Genomic DNA, 17,306 nt, shown 5'->3' with positions numbered 1-17,306 from the left:
ATGCTTCTGAATCTGGACACAGTAACACCTTGGCAAGGGCATGCTCTATTCTATATCATTAGCACTTCAGCCGCTGTAAAAACTACATAAATACTTATAACTTACCATATGGCATTCCATACCAGGCATGAGCAAAGCCAATAGGTCTCACCACCTATGCAAGATCTATTGGCTTTGACAATGTTTTTAGCCGTATTATACAGCAGTGTTAGCTTCAATGCAGCATAACTGAATATAGAAAAGCAGTATAACGCGGACAACGCTGGCTGCGTCAAACAGCTTTTTTTTTACATTACTTTAAGCCATTTGCAACATAGCTAAAACAACATTAGCAAAACCAATAAATCTCACATTGGCAAGCCCTATCAGCAACAAAACAAGAAACAAAAAATCCTACTGTGGAGAGATATGCAGAGAGTGACATAATAAACAAGGATTCTGTGGATACCTGCTACTTCTGGAATGGCCAAGGCACACTTAGTACCTTGGATGCTGACTGTCTGGGGAGATTATTTTAAAGCCTCTTAGGGGGTGACAGATATTTGGTCCATCGGAAGGAATTTCACTTTTGATGACAAAAAGGAACTGCCTAAATCGAAATGTATGAAATCAGTAGTGTTCTGCGCTTTGTGATGGAAGGGGGCTACTCCGAGAGAGAGTCTGTGCAAGCCAAGGAGTGGGCTGTGCCAGAGCCGGATGTGAACACTGGAACGAGGAACTTGCACAAGATCTGTCGTACACGGTGAGCCAGCCTGCCTGGCGTCGGTTGGGAGAGGGCTGGATCCTGGAAGCACAACCAACAGGGGCAGGTGGCCAACTTGAGGCCAGTTTCCAAGGGTGGGTAGAAGGGAGAGGCCCTGGTGGAGTCCACTGAAGCAGAGCAGCTTTTGTGGAGTCTAGACCGCTAACCTCTGTACGATCAACGGTGCGTTGGGAGCCAACAATGAAGACATGTTGGGCCTAGTGGGAAGGCAAAGTGAACTGCAGTAAGAATGAAATGGGGTCGTTTTGGGGTATGGTGGGGGGCAGAGGCCTTCAGCATTACTTTGAAGAAGTTATCAGGAACATAAAATCCCCTTTCACCTCCCTCAGAATACAGTTCCTAGGGCAGTGTCTACCCTGGTTGAGGTAAGTGATACAGGACTACTGAGGTGTGTGTGTGTGTGGGGGGGGGGGGGGGGGGGAGGGGGGAAGGAGTTTAGATGCTTTAGAAGCTTCACACCAAAAGGAGGAGTTACAAAGATGGAAACCGGTGCATGGCTGGGCACTATCTCAATTCGAGATTAATAGCTGAACAAAAATTAGTGGCTGCATGGTGAACTTGTTGAGCTGTTTTAGAAGTTCCCAACACGGAAAAAGGTGGGATTCTCTTCGCTTTACCTGCTATAAAAAAAAGCATTATAATATAACTGTAGTCCATTTGCTCCGTAAGTAGGTTCCATTTACACCTGTGATCAGCAACCTCCGACAGCTGCTGTTGAAGGCTGAAGGTGTCCGCTGCACCGCAGGGATGGAATACACACTTGTAGATGACGCACAGGCCCAGCAACAGGGAAGCAACCTGCTGAGCTAGCTTCTCCAACTGTACGTTGTAATTCAGTGGCATACCATATGATGCCCGACCAGACTTACGCAAGGTCTTAAATAACAATGGAAGATCTGACAACTTTCCAGCGAGTCCGTTAGTAAAATGTATCCTGTAAAGTACTTGTTTTACCTTAAACACTAAAGCATTTTGAAGCAGCGTATCTTATACTGTGTGAAATACAATTTTAAAATAATGCGTTACATATTCACAGTGCTTTCTGTTACATACTGGGACTTGATAGCACTATAAATGCCCAAGTCACTGTTCAAAACTGTGCCAACCAGGATTGAATTCTGTGACTTTCTGGTCTCACATAAAGACATCTGTACTGATTGCATTAATCAACTTTTATAGTGTGAAAGAGCATCCCTAACAAGCAGTTTTATTTGCATTTATTTTTCATTTAAGGTATGTGCATAATTTTATGTGCGGTTGGCTAAAGGTGAAAAAAATAACAAAATACTTATAGAATATTTTGTTCTTTTTAGACACATCTTTAACCCTGCTACCAGAATGCTCAGGGTCACAGTTGCTATATTTGTTGCAGTATGCACTTCAATCCCTGCATGTCAATGAAGACGGATGGCAAACGCAACAAACAAAATTCAGTTTCCAAGCACCTTCATTTACAGGTGCTTGCGGAGACATTTGAGCCCTCTGAGAATAACGCTGCAGATATTCCCCCTCCCACACAGGGAGGTGCTTTCCACAGTCAGGTATCTATCTATCTATCTATCTATCTATCTATCTATCTATATATATATATATGTGTGTGTGTGTCTGTGTGTGTGTATACACAAACACACAGTGAGATTTACCCGTTTGTTTTGCTTCGTCTGGCTTTGTGTGTGTACATGGACCTGTATACGCAAACATAGACATATACATACAAAGTGAGATGGAAACATTTTGAGCAAACAACGCTGCTTTGAAGTGACAATAAGTTGGGCAAATGAATTTTCGTGGCAAGGAGCAGTGTCTGTTTTTCTGTGTCACCTCCGGGCGGTGGTGGTGGTGGGGCACAAGGGGGGGAGCAGTACACACGGTGCTGGGGCACGGGCACGTCCCCCCACACTGTGTACAGTTGTGCATGCGGAAGTGTCTGCGTCGTCTCGAGCTACCTGTTACTTTTTCAGGGTTGCAGGCGTAACCGGGAAACCTGTGCGGATGCCACAAATCAGTAAATCGCCCCCCAGACGCATTCATAAAGTTCCAGACGTAGATTTGACAACCTTCCTGTGGGACACGGCTGCTCGGGACAATTTGTGGTATTTGTGAGCCACGAGGCGGAGATTATCACCTGGTCATAATTTTGATGTATAGCTCCCACCTTTTCTCACAGACCTGTCGTGACGTGACCCTGCCTTGATAAGGCGTATTCATAGTTGTTCAACGGGCCTTGAAGTCCCCATAATACAGCATGTTAGCGCTATTTAAAATAATTAAACAAACGGCTTTGGGGTTTTAGATCTTTTTTTACACGAATTTCGCCCCAGGGGAGACAGTGGCTAATTATAAATCATGACATTTCAAGTTCTGTGGTTGTGTGACCTTTGAACTCCGAGAAACTGGCCACACCCCGACCTCAAAGAAATGGGCCCCGCGGCCAGTGGCTCCCCGGGTTTCTGGCCGTGGGTCCCCAGCCATGTTAAAGCCCAGAGTGTAACCTAGCGGCTGTGATTTCTGAAACCCAGAAACATCTGAGAAGAAGAATCCGCGGTCATACTTCTAATTCTCAAAGATGTTCTAAGGGCCTCGACAAACTGTCCATTGAATCTAGGATCCTTGGTCCCTCGTGTTTACTTCCTGCACATAAAGGACCCGGTCTGTCCCCTGCACACAAGTATCACCAGCCCCACACTGTATATTTCTTGCACATAAGGAGCCCCAGTCTCATCACTCTATTTTGCATCCACAATGACACCAGGCACACCCAGTTTATTTCCTGCACAACAACACATTCTCACAACGACAGGCCGCGTCTCGCTGACTTGGGGGTCCTATTTCAAGTTTACAATTGGGTTCTTGGCAGAGTATTCCTGCAGAATCAGTATTGGCAAATAATTTCCTCTTCAGCTGTTCTCCAGGACTTCTGAACAGGTTCTTACTTTTGTCTTTTTTGGAGAACTCTAAAACACTGTCACAGAAGTACATAGTGGGTCATTGTTACAAGGTCTCCAAGGATCTGTTAAGGCCAATGGGTTTCCAGGGCAGATGAAACACAGCAGATGTGTGAATATTTCAAGCACATCCTGGCACTGTGCAGAATCTGGGTACATTTGGGGCTGGCCCCTTCCAGAGAAACTGGCTACATTGACTACCAACTGGTAATTGGGTTTCTTCTTAATATGGTTTATAAATTCAGTGAAGCAATCTCAGTATGTGGTTTAGTTACAGTGATGACGTACACAGGCATGTAAGCGAGGCTGTCAGGCTTGAGGTACTTTTAGGCAGCACAGGAAGAAAGCGCAGAGCAGCGATAAAAGCGGAGGGCTGACGAGAAAGACGGCGATCAAACCTGGAAAAAAACATCAAGCTGTGCCATGGCGACAGTGAGGTTAGCGTTTCAAGTGGTGTTTACGCCGCCAATCACACAAACATTTCCTCTCACCCAAAAAAAGATCCACATATTGTACGCATTTAGCTGCGCCACATGCGTGGGCCCGGGGCCCGGCCGGTAAACATATCACGATTCACCGAAATCTCGACTACAACTTTCCAGGAAGCAGGAAATAAGGAATACAATTTCCAACTGGTGCAGTTAATTTAAATGGCATGCTGTTTCAGAATGTAAAATACGCTGAAATAAAAGATACATGACGTATCTTCCTGTTTAAATCGTTTTTCTTTTTTGATTTATCAAACCAACACGATTTCAGTATCAGACAACTATTTTACTTCTAAAACCCCTTGTTTTCATCTATTCTTTATTAGTGGTATTGTTTTTATGTCGATTTTTTTTATTTTATTTTTATTTATTTTTTTACAATCGGTGCCACAAAGTTTTGTTTTTAAAAGGGCCAGCAGGGGCACAATGTCACAAACAAATCTTACAAACTAACTACACACCAGGGAGGCAGTATAGAATTCCTACTGATGGTGAATGTGCAGACCTGGACTTATTCTGCTACTGCTCAATCCCTTTAATAGCTGCTTGGTTGTGCAAGAAACATCCATAGAAGGAGACAGGTCTTCTGTGGGTAGGACCAGTGCTGGAATGGCTAAAGCAGTGTCCCTAGAAAATGTCACCATCTGGAGAACTCTGGCAGAGTAAGATTGCAAGCTCCCAGTCTGTGACACACTCACAGACTCAAAAACTGTGACATCATTCGAACAACATGGCGTCAGACTGTGAAATGTCATAAATCCGGATGTAAGGCTGTGACATCACTTTAATACCAAGGAAACGCCAGACAGACGGCATTCTAGGAACCTGACGTCATACTGTAACATCACTGCAAAAACAACAAGGCACTTTGTGCCATCAGTCTAAGATAGACTGGGACATCATCCCAGGACACCCTTGCAGACTGACATCTCTTTCCACACTGTTTCCCATGTCAGCCAACTCCGTATTGAAAATAATAAGTTTTCCTGGCAATTTAAATAACAGATTTTGTCAATGTACAACTCGGAGAACTTTTGGTTTATTGACTGACTGTATCCAAGCCCACTATCTGAATGTTGTACATGGGTCGTTGCATCATGCACTTTAACCCTCTGAGCTATCTTACAGACCGTGTTGTTGTACCTTATAGTGTAATCACAGATTACAGAACTTTACTTATTAAAGAAGGGCAGGTATTTTAAAGGATTCATTCGTGCGTGTACGATTTTTATACTGGGATCATGAGTGATTTTGTGGGCATTATGGTATCCGTAGGGGTCCAGTGGGGTGACCGAGGCTGTAGATGCATTAGTGTGACATTTACTGTAGCACATTCTACGTGAGTAGTCAATATTATATACAACTCCAATCCAGGTGCAGTCACAAGGGTGACAAGGGTCCCAGGAGGGCTGCCGTGGCCTCGTGGCAGGCGGTGGTCTTTCTCAAAGTGATCTTTTGGTATAAGCTATCGGCCAATCTCCTCAACCCCATTTACGCATGCCCTCTCGGTTAATATATGTCCCCAAATGCTGCTTAGTCCTCGGGTGGCGTTAACGCGACAGAGACCACTAAATGAAACTAAAATAGAGAAATAACAAGTCTTTAGTTGGAACGTACGGGTGAAGAAAAGAAATAAAGTGAGTGTGCAGGAAATGCATTTCTTCTAAGGAGAACCACAGGGGGTGCGGCTTTAGCAGGTAAAATGGCTCCAAACCCGTGGAGAGGAGAGGAACATGTGAGAATTCTTGATTTTACCTTACAGCAGAGAGACGAAAGTCGGAGTGAAAATAGCTTTTCTGAATTACACATTTTTGGGGTTCGTTTCCCCCAGGAGCTCATCAGGTTGGCCCTTCTCCTGAAACAGTTTGATAATGAGCGTGGACGTCGGGTGATCAGAAGGGTGAGTTTAAAAAAACATTCAACACAGGAGCAGAAGTGTAGTTTTTCAAATATTCCCAGAGGGGCCTGTAGTGCCCTGTGTGTCCCCTGCCCCGGCTGAGTGTTATGGTGGGGTGGATGTTGTCTGTGTATTGTAATAGTAATTATACAGCGCTCACTACCCCTGACGAGGCGTCGAAGCACTTTTCGGCGAGTAGCACGCTACTGCGGAACTCAACAGGAATTAGTGATGGATTAGTGTATGGAAAGATCCCTTTCCCCGGCTCCCTAGGTCCTGTTGGAAGGGACAGAGAGGACCTGGAAGCTGAGCTGCAAACATCTATAGGTTCCCAGTGCATTTTAGTCCTACCTGTGTTCTTGGACCTTACATATAACCTGTAACACAACTAAACCCTGAAACCTGTAACGAAGAAGACTTGTTTTTACCAATGCGGCAGGTGTTGTTCGAGGTGGTACAGGAATTTGGCATGGCCGACCTATAAATAGTGGAAGTGGCCCCCATATATTGCAGCTGGTAGATACACCAGCCGAAGTTAGGACATATTGCTCCATGTATGCCCAAACACTATAGAGATCTGAGCATTTTCTTGAAGTCATCCTCAGGTGTATTCATCAAATATGGAATCACACGTAGGTTACAGCTCCAAGATACACCGGTTTGTTAAACGACGCATGGGTCTGGTCTTCTGTGTACATGGAGCGATTAATAAAAAACCTAGACAGGTATTGTAGGACAGGTCACCGACATCCAGTACCCCTTAAACTTCCACTCAATATACATATGGAAGCTATAAGACATTGATTACTGTTTACTGGTCTACTTGGCGAGTGATCAGGAGCAGGCAACACACGTTAGGCTGCAACTGTGACACAGCAGTTTCCCGGCTCGAACGCAGGGGGTCAGGTTGATGACCACACTGAGGAGGGACGCCAGCGGATACGCTTGTGACCTACTGGACCCACGGGACCAAGCCTGGTCAGAATTTATGCAGGCGAATATACACATTAAATATCATCTCCTCACAAGATCATCAAATTGTGATCAGGGTTGCTACGTGGCTAGTGTGTACCTGGCATAGCCATCATTAAAAATAATAATATTCATGCGGAAAATAAGCAAAAAACATAGTTTTCCAGCTTTGAAATATAAACTTAAAACTACAAATACATGAAAAATATCTTCACAAATACAGGGAGTGCAGAATTATTAGGCAAGTTGTATTTTTGAGGATTAATTTTATTATTGAACAACAACCATGTTCTCAATGAACCCAAAAAACTCATTAATATCAAAGCTGAATATTTTTGGAAGTAGTTTTTAGTTTGTTTTTAGTTTTAGCTATGTTAGGGGGATATCTGTGTGTGCAGGTGACTATTACTGTGCATAATTATTAGGCAACTTAACAAAAAAATATATATATACCCATTTCAATTATTTATTATTACCAGTGAAACCAATATAACATCTCAACATTCACAAATATACATTTCTGACATTCAAAAACAAAACAAAAACAAATCAGTGACCAATATAGCCACCTTTCTTTGCAAGGACACTCAAAAGCCTGCCATCCATGGATTCTGTCAGTGTTTTGATCTGTTCACCATCAACATTGCGTGCAGCAGCAACCACAGCCTCCCAGACACTGTTCAGAGAGGTGTACTGTTTTCCCTCCTTGTAAATCTCACATTTGATGATGGACCACAGGTTCTCAATGGGGTTCAGATCAGGTGAACAAGGAGGCCATGTCATTAGATTTCCTTCTTTTATACCCTTTCTTGCCAGCCACGCTGTGGAGTACTTGGACGCGTGTGATGGAGCATTGTCCTGCATGAAAATCATGTTTTTCTTGAAGGATGCAGACTTCTTCCTGTACCACTGCTTGAAGAAGGTGTCTTCCAGGAACTGGCAGTAGGACTGGGAGTTGAGCTTGACTCCATCCTCAACCCGAAAAGGCCCCACAAGCTCATCTTTGATGATACCAGCCCAAACCAGTACTCCACCTCCACCTTGCTGGCGTCTGAGTCGGACTGGAGCTCTCTGCCCTTTACCAATCCAGCCACGGGCCCATCCATCTGGCCCATCAAGACTCACTCTCATTTCATCAGTCCATAAAACCTTGGAAAAATCAGTCTTGAGATATTTCTTGGCCCAGTCTTGATGTTTCAGCTTGTGTGTCTTGTTCAGTGGTGGTCGTCTTTCAGCCTTTCTTACCTTGGCCATGTCTCTGAGTATTGCACACCTTGTGCTTTTGGGCACTCCAGTGATGTTGCAGCTCTGAAATATGGCCAAACTGGTGGCAAGTGGCATCGTGGCAGCTGCACGCTTGACTTTTCTCAGTTCATGGGCAGTTATTTTGCGCCTTGGTTTTTCCACACGCTTCTTGCGACCCTGTTGACTATTTTGAATGAAACGCTTGATTGTTCGATGATCACGCTTCAGAAGCTTTGCAATTTTAAGAGTGCTGCATCCCTCTGCAAGATATCTCACTATTTTTTACTTTTCTGAGCCTGTCAAGTCCTTCTTTTGACCCATTTTGCCAAAGGAAAGGAAGTTGCCTAATAATTATGCACACCTGATATAGGGTGTTGATGTCATTAGACCACACCCCTTCTCATTACAGAGATGCACATCACCTAATATGCTTAATTGGTAGTAGGCTTTCGAGCCTATACAGCTTGGAGTAAGACAACATGCATAAAGAGGATGATGTGGTCAAAATACTCATTTGCCTAATAATTCTGCACTCCCTGTATTTTAGTGCAGTTTAAAGCAGCTCCACTATAATAACACCAAGAGTGCCTTAGGAGTCACAAGGCGCCTGCAACTGAGCCACTGCAGCCCGACAGATTCAGTTCAGTACATCAGGCACTGTTCTCCGAAGGATGACTGCTTGAATAAGCCCCACTGCGGAACAAACCTGCAGCCTACCGCTCTCCCACGGCTAAGGATTTAAAAGGGTGGGAGGGACGTACTTAAGACAGTCTGGATAGTTTGGAAAAAGCTTTTCATTGACATAAATCTGATATAATCTGGGATAAATTTAACTGGTGATATGATTAGGTTTTGCTCATTTCTATAATGATAGTCTTTTTTCCATTCCCTCTCCTCCTTCCACATTCCACTGCCCTTCTTTTCATACAAAAATATTTGTATTGTTTGCTTTATTAGAATTTGCTTAAATGATTTCAGTACGATTCTACATCAACATTTGAGTGTTTTGTCATCTCTTGCACATGCTTTCTATTTAAGCAAAATATGCATTTAAAAAATAAAGGGGTGTGTCGGAAGATGTGTGCCTTGCCAAGGCTTGAGGTGGACTATGGAGTGAACCATTCACTGCCCCTGTGCAGGGTGTTTCAGAGGAAAGGAGGCACGGAGAGGGTACAGGCTCTTCATCCAGTGAATGCTGAGCCAAAGATGGCAACTGTGCCCTATGTAATGATTGGTAAATAGGCCCGGCTTACGCAAATGACTGCCAGAGGAGTTGGAGACCAGCTTGATGGGATCTTTGGCTCGTGAGGGACTTTACGCTCTCCGATTGGGCCTACAGAAGGAATCTGAAGCGGTAGGCGACGCCAGGCTTAGAGGCTAGCATTTGTAACACCCATCAAGAACACTCTCTCAATGTAGAGTACCCAGGCCCACCAAGATCTACAGATACTCGTGTTTGTTACGTAGGAAATGAGTTTAGGGCGTTTCTTCCCAGAGACAGCCAGCACCACAGCTCAGCAACTTTCTCATCACCAGATTAGGTATAAGGCTTGTTGATGGTTGGGTGAGATCAGAGGGCTTCTCGGGGAAGCAGGGACCTGGACGTGGGACACTGCTTCATGAAAGCATCAAAACGCCCTCTTTCGTTGCAGTGCTTCATTCTAACAGTTGGCTACTTCTAGGCATTTATACTTTGAGCATATTGGTGTCTGTGTACACAGCCTACCATGAAACAACTACGACCGCCTGTCTGTTAGAGATCAATTCCAGCCATTAGGGACTACGCCACGCCCCTACCAGACTCCTAAAACTTTACTCTATACTTAAAAATAAAAATCTCAAAAGTCACCGCAAATACGACATGCTATGTGCTACAAAACACCCAAAAGGAGTACATTTGGCCTCAGCACTTTTCATACTCGCCCGACCCTGAGGTATTGCTAGATTCAGGGTTGCTGCAGAGGTCTGCAGTCAGTAGACTGGTCTAGTTAAGAACGTAAATGTCCTGAAAGGCATTCTCTGTGCAGCAAGTGTAGATGAATGAAAAAGAATTGTCAGCTGTTTTGGCAACCTGCAAACATCCGGCGGGTACAGGCAAGCAGCCATTGCATCTTGTCAGTAGGCAGTACACACCCAGGAACTCACCCCGACTGCCAGACCAGGCATGCAGCAAGCGCAACTGCTGCATAGACCTACTTGGGAAGAAGAGCAACAGCCTTACAGAAATCAGGTGTCTTTGGCACACTCCACACTGACCAGGATTATAAAACAGGTTATCTGCACTGTCCCCTCAAAACAATTTAGATATCATTGTATCTTCTCTGTGAATGTATCCACTTTTCAATTAACTCACTGCACCATGGTTGCCTCCACCTGGATGGTGGTACCCCAAAACCACTTAGCGGTCCCTCTTCAACAAACTCTACTGCTGTGTCTGCCGTAATGTACACACACTTTTTTTCCACTCTAACAGCCAATAAAGCTGGTGGTTTCCACCTAACTGCCCAACTTTACCAAGTTGCCCAATTTTGCCAAGTCTCTTACCTTGGCTATCCGTCTCCTGGTCGATGTGTCCGGTTTTGTGGCCTGATGGTGTGTTTGTTTCCACTGTGAGAAGACCAAGAGTCGTCGGCTTGCCTGGACTTCCCCGGCTGGTGTACCGAAGGGCCTCGCTGTTGCTCAGGATCCCGCCTCGAAACACTTCTTCGTCGCCGACGCCTACACCTGAGGTCAGGCACCTCCTGGGCCAGGTTTCGGAGAACTACGAAAGAGACAAGAACACACTCTTAACCCTTTGCTTAGATGGGGAAGGAGGTGGGGCTGGGTGGGTGGTGACATGGATGGGGCGAAATTCTGACAGGATGATCTGAGATGCAACATCTACCTCAAGTGATAATGAACCTGCTGCAAACAAGTTTCCACCACAAGGCTTCAAAAATCACAGAAGGCGTGGTGTGCCCATGCACCAATGTCAGGAGCAAGTTTATGGAAATCAGATAAAAAGCTATTTTCTAAGAGAACACAGGCTTGAGAAGGCAGGTTTCTTTTGAACCACTCGCAGTGCTGCTGCATGTGATGTTCATGGTCTGCGTGAACACAGCAGGCAGTGCGCCCAGACATCACTAGGGCAAGCTTCCAACCAATACTTACAGCAGGTTCCACACCAGCCACAGTTGTGTATAAAAACCACAGCCGAAGCATTAAGTGCAGCAGGGCACATTTTCCTCACACATATCGTTAACATCGCAGGCAGTAGCACCGCAGGCTGCTCTAAAACCAGTAGAGCACTGGCAACGCCCCTCACATGCACAGAAAAGGCACAGCTTGGGTAGCAGCAGAACAAACAAAACCACTCTCACAAAACAGGTGCAACACAAGGAGCACTGCAACTATCCTCACTCAACAAATAGTTGCAGAATAGGCAACAGCAGCACTGAAACCTTCTCTCACACAAAACAGGGCAAGCTTCCCTGCCATGCCAGAAGAAGTGTAGGATGGGGAGCAGAAGTTCAAGGACAAACCACTTTCACCAAACTGGTACAGCCCGCACAGCAGCAGGGCAAGGATCTTCACACAACAGATAGTTGCTGAACAGTCCGCAGCAGCAACAAAGGCCTTTCTCGAACACACAACACAAGAACAACTCGTGTAGCAAAGGCATGAGCTTCCCTTACATGGACCGCAAGTCATTTGGGCACGGACAATCAGGGTTTTTTCAAATGAGGGACATCTGTGGCTACAGTAGGGGCAGAAGCAGAGCAGATCACAAAAGGTGCCAAAGTGACACCCTAAGGACAGTCATAGTGCGGCAGTGGCTTCGCTTTATTCTCAAAGCTCCCGGTTTTCTGTTTTTACTGATTTTTCTCAGGCAGTAAACCATATATTTCTCTGTCTGTATGTTTTTCTACATAAACAGAAACCCACAGGAGGGAGTTATTCTTTTCAGTGACTCTGCATGCTGTCAGTCATGACTGCCAGGCCAAAATTGTGCACAGATTGACAGATTAGAAGTTATCAAATGTCTTAAATAGCGGAAGACGTGTGTGTGTCCCAAAAAACTAATATTAACAGAAGAATGTATTGTACTATTACACACCACTGCTTAAAGTTCTAAAACCAGATACCTTCAAGCCTTTTTTCAAGGTTTAATACTTTATTCCATAATTGATAAAAACCATCGCACTCAGCAACTAGCACAAAGCATTATCATCTACAACACCAAAAACATCCTGCTCGGATTCATAATTCTCAGATTTAAAAGCACTAATACCATGATAGATTAATGGTCCCCCATTTAAATAATGTTGCGTATATCATTACAAGGGCAATAGCAGAAACTGTCCCCACTAGCTCCCTCCTGTCCTTAAAGTTCTGCATCTAGGCTGATCTTGTAAACGGTGCTGACAATATTAATTAATTGTAAGCTAATAGCTAAATCAATTTTCACAGTTTTTCGGTGCATGCTTTAAAAGGTGTTCTGCTTTTAAAATTAATTTTGCCACGCATGCCATGTGTTGAGGAGTCAACCCTTTGAGACAAAATAGGATAGCTTGTCGGCAAGATGAAATGCAACTGGAGTTTAAAATGTTTTTGAGGTACAGTTTCCGCCAGTATAACAGTGCGGGGCATACGCATAGAAAGTGTAAATAGTCTTTCTGGTGGTATGCACAAAGCCTGCATCTCCCGTTGTTTGAGAATTCAAACCATCTTGGAACTGCATACAATGTGGGGAGTAGACCAAATCTAGTGTGCAGCACCTTTATTTTTAGAGACTTTTTTTTTACCTTCAATCGTAAATTCATCAGTTTACAGAAATGCACTTGTAACTTCGTTTTTTTTCACAGAACACAAACATGGCACAAGGCAAGATCTCGGGACACTTGGCACATGATATAAAAGCAGGGCTTGCTGTGCAAGAAACAAGCATTGGCCTTTGGCCAAGTCACAGACAGAGATCCCTATCCACACTACAAGCAGGACATGGTTGGCAGCAATGATCAGCAGGTGGTGGGCACGAAGCGTGGCCTTCAGCTATGCTCTGTGTGAACCTTCCAAGATGGCTGCTTATCATGCCCTGCAGGTACCACCGTGACCAGGTTTACTCAGTAGTCATGCTTCACTCAGACGGCTCTTTAGGAAAATGTTTTTGGATCGCATATATATCATTGGCCATGCCAAGGAGTAGCGTAGGTGCTTGGCGCAGGGTTTGGGTGAAGGCTCAGGCCCTACCTCTTGGTACTAGGGGCAGTGGCCAATGAATAACATTTTAAAACAGGGAAAATTCGCCGAAAATAAATCTTTGTTTAAAATATATGTGTTCTCTAATAATATCACAGGCCAAGTAATTTCATAAAAAGCTTTACAATTTCAATGAAAAAGCGCAAAGATGAAGTGGTGTTTGATTATAATCCAGACTCTAAAAAAAGCTGTGATTCCCCAGCCATGGCTTGCTATGCAATATTAACTACTGACACCACGAATACAGCACTTAATGGCCGAACGTATAACAGCACAGTTAGCATCACATGTGAGACATAATTTAAGCTGTGTAAAGGAATTCTAGGAATGTGCCCGAAGTTTTTGGGAACAGGAGACCAATTTTTGGGAATCCGATTGCTTCCTGTGGTAGCTTTGGGGAGTGTGAGGCTACTTCTGGGGTGAGGGGCCCACTTCTTGTACAAATAGCAGAACTTTGAGTTCAGTTGGCAGGACTTATTAAGCAAGCGTGTTGATCTTCTGTCTCCACATAGTGTCAGAAGAACAGCAGTAAATATGTTTCCATGTAATATCTCTTATTTCAGTTAAAATGCCTGTTTTTTTAGTTTCATGTACTCCCCATAAGAACAATAGTTTGCTTGTAGTAGAACCGATTACTTTTGGTTTTGGGCTTAACTCTGTGAGGACACCTGTTGGCTGTCGACAGAACTGCAGCATTTAATCTACATGTAATGTTGTCTCAAATGCCAGGTCAGTGATGTCATCGGTGAGGCTATATGTCATATTGTCAGTAATATCATCTGAGTTCACAGTAGCCGTACAATGTTGAGGAATCAAGGCTGAGTCAATACCCAGAACTAGAAAGTTTCTTTGGGCGTTAGGGTTTGCATTGCAACTAATAATACCCATTCAACTACAAGGGAGTTAATAATTCAGATAGTACTTTTACTGAAAGAATCACTACTTCCCTTTAACAAAAAAAATTTTGTTGCTAAGAACACATACATTTACTGATGGGAAAGGACCATAATAATTGATGTTTCCTTACACTTTCCACTGGGAATTAAAAACCATGTTTGCCTCTAGATTTAGCAATTTCTTAATCAAAATCCACCACATTTCGAAGGCAATCAAATATGTAGCAGAATAGCACTTTAAAATCACTATGAGAAACCAGAATGACCATTATATTACAAGAAAGAAGTCCACCACAGGAGGTAGCTAGATGCATCCCATATCTTGTTTTAATAATGCTTCAGTTGCTCCCCGCGGATGATGAAGAGGGCACCTCAGTATAAAGCTGGCATTTTCCTCCTTTACATACAATTATTGGTAAGCTCCATCCCCAAACACAAGAGGTAAAACAGTTGCACCCAGGAAAGTCCCTCTATTTCTCGAGTCTGGACTGTGCGCCTGGAGTACCGAAAAATACTGCTGGCAAGTCCTTACCAGTAATCCGTGCATGGTACACCTATAACACAACTTTTCTTTTCAGCAGGTTTTAATTTCCCTCCCTCTGCACCAGGAGATTCCAATAGTTTCCCCAACTAACTACCTTACCATACTGTTAACACACTTTTGAAGTTGACCAATCAGTGAACTCAAATAAGCAAAATGGAAATTGTTTACACTGCTATAGTTTTGGCTCTAACAACTGTGTCAGTGGTCTGTGCAGCCCATGCTGTGACTGTGTATTAATGGAGCTGGTAAAACAGTTTTACTCTACAAAAGCCAAAAATGTTGGGCAAGTCATTCATTCGGTAGCAGGGGATCCTTATGAGAACAGGCAATATGTGAAGCATCTCATAATCTTCGTCATCAAAATTGACATTAACACAAAATCGACTGGGCATTAAAAATACAAAAAAAATCCACACTTTCGAGAAATAAGAGAGTTGAAGATATCTCTGGTTTAATCTGTAGTTCGGTCCTGCATAAAACAAACTAAGCCGTAATGAGAGATTTTCTGGAAAGGCAGACATGCATTGTGCAAATAAATTACAAATGTATATAGAGGTACAAATCAGACATTCACAAGTACAATACAAAGCGCATATCTTCAGATGTCTGGAGCCCTTCCAACGGTTGAGGACTAAACAAATTCCGATTTGTGCCAACTATGGACAACTCAGACAAGCGCTGCAGAAACCATAGAAAAATAAGGCAACCAATCCAGACTTATCAAATTAGAGTAAGATACCCAAGAGGGTGCCAGCAGAACAGACAAATGGCCCTGCAGCTGTAAAGAAGTGCATCATGCTCCGCAAGATCTTCCGCTGGATCCCCGCCGACACTAGAAAAACCGTGACCCACGCCCTCGTCACGAGCCGCCTGGACTACGGCAACACCCTCTACGCTGGAACCACAGCCAAACTCCAAAATCGCATGCAACGCATTCAAAACGCCTCGGCCCGCCTCATCCTCGACGTACCCCGCAACAGCCACATCTCCGCACACCTGAGACACCTGCATTGGCTCCCAGTCAGCAAAAGGATCACCTTTCGACTTCTCACCCACGCACACAAAGCCCTCCACGACAAGGGACCGGAATACCTCAACCGACGCCTCAGCATCTACGTCCCCACCCGCCTCCTCCGTTCCTCTGGCCTCGCACTCGCTTCCGTCCCTCGCATCCGCCGCTCCACGGTGGGTGGGAGATCTTTCTCTTTCCTGGCGGCCAAGACCTGGAACTCCCTCCCCACCAGCCTCAGGACCACCCTGGACCACTCCGCTTTCCGGAGACTCCTAAAGACCTGGCTTTTCGAGCAGCAGTAACCCCCTCTTTCCCCTAGCGCCTTGAGACCCGCACGGGTGAGTAGCGCGCTTTATAAATGTTAATGATTTGATTATGCAGTTGGAAGTGATCACTCAAATGGAGGAAGAAGGATACAGTCAGAGAGCCAACAGCATAAGGTAAGAGATGAGTACTCCACTGGGCTAAGATAAGGGCTGATTGACAAAGTCTCAATCCAGTGGCTGAAAGAAGCTGGTAAAAGAAAGCCAATGGTTTTAAGTCACAAATCCAAAGCCCGCTCTGTAGATTCAAAGCAAGAGGTGCTATCAACCAAGGCTTATATAACAAATGAACACTCATTCTAATAAATCTACACTTGTGCAGTCATCAAACCAAATGCACAACTGCAAGAGGGAATTTACTTTCGGACTAATGTGCACTCGCATGTGCTGTCTATGTGCGTATCTACATTCAAACACACATTATATACATATTTATATTGCATGTTTGGTGCTTTTAATTCACAAAATGTAAGGGTATCAAAACTCATAGAGACGTGTTAAAAATAGAGACATTTTCATCACTCACTTTGAAATAAGGGTTTCATCACCATAGTAACAGGTTCTAAACCATTCTAAACCATTCTGCAGAGTTTTAATATTGTCAGGCCACTAGGATTATGTGGCAATGGAAGAACAAATTATGTACCCATTATCTAAAATATGCAGCAAAAAAAAGGCAAATTATGCAACATTGTGTGGCACATCCTCTGACAGTATTCCTCTGGTAGCATTATTTGGATCTATTAACAAGCTTTCTGGTGGATACTCTAACTGCAGATTCTTCACTTTTAGAATAAGCCCAGGTGCTAGATATTAACAGCAAGCCCGGAGATTGGTGACGCCATTGGCTCCTGGTTGACTTCATTACACCCCAGAAGTGATGATGGAGCTGCACATAAGCACTAGCCCTGCGCATGGACATCAGTTTCTTTTTTACTCTGGGTGCTCCCTCAGGTGCTGAGCCCACAAGAATCGGTGGTACC

The 17,306-nt window shown here is 44.2% G+C and overlaps 1 protein-coding gene across 4 annotated transcripts in view; it reads right to left on the bottom strand.

Annotated features, from left to right (window-relative positions):
- The window catches only part of ZBTB7B (zinc finger and BTB domain containing 7B), a 122,977-nt gene that overhangs the window by 53,077 nt on the left and 52,594 nt on the right, over positions 1-17,306 (bottom strand). For all 4 annotated transcript variants that reach the window (XM_069218391.1, XM_069218392.1, XM_069218394.1 and 1 more), the window contains exon 2: positions 10,855-11,071. The gene's annotated coding sequence lies outside the window, so the exon portion shown is untranslated. The remainder of the gene's footprint in view (positions 1-10,854; positions 11,072-17,306) is intronic.

The sequence above is a fragment of the Pleurodeles waltl genome, chromosome 12 (genome assembly GCF_031143425.1).
Source record: "Pleurodeles waltl isolate 20211129_DDA chromosome 12, aPleWal1.hap1.20221129, whole genome shotgun sequence".
Lineage (NCBI taxonomy): Eukaryota > Metazoa > Chordata > Amphibia > Caudata > Salamandridae > Pleurodeles > Pleurodeles waltl.
This window is presented reverse-complemented; position numbering and strand designations above follow the sequence as displayed.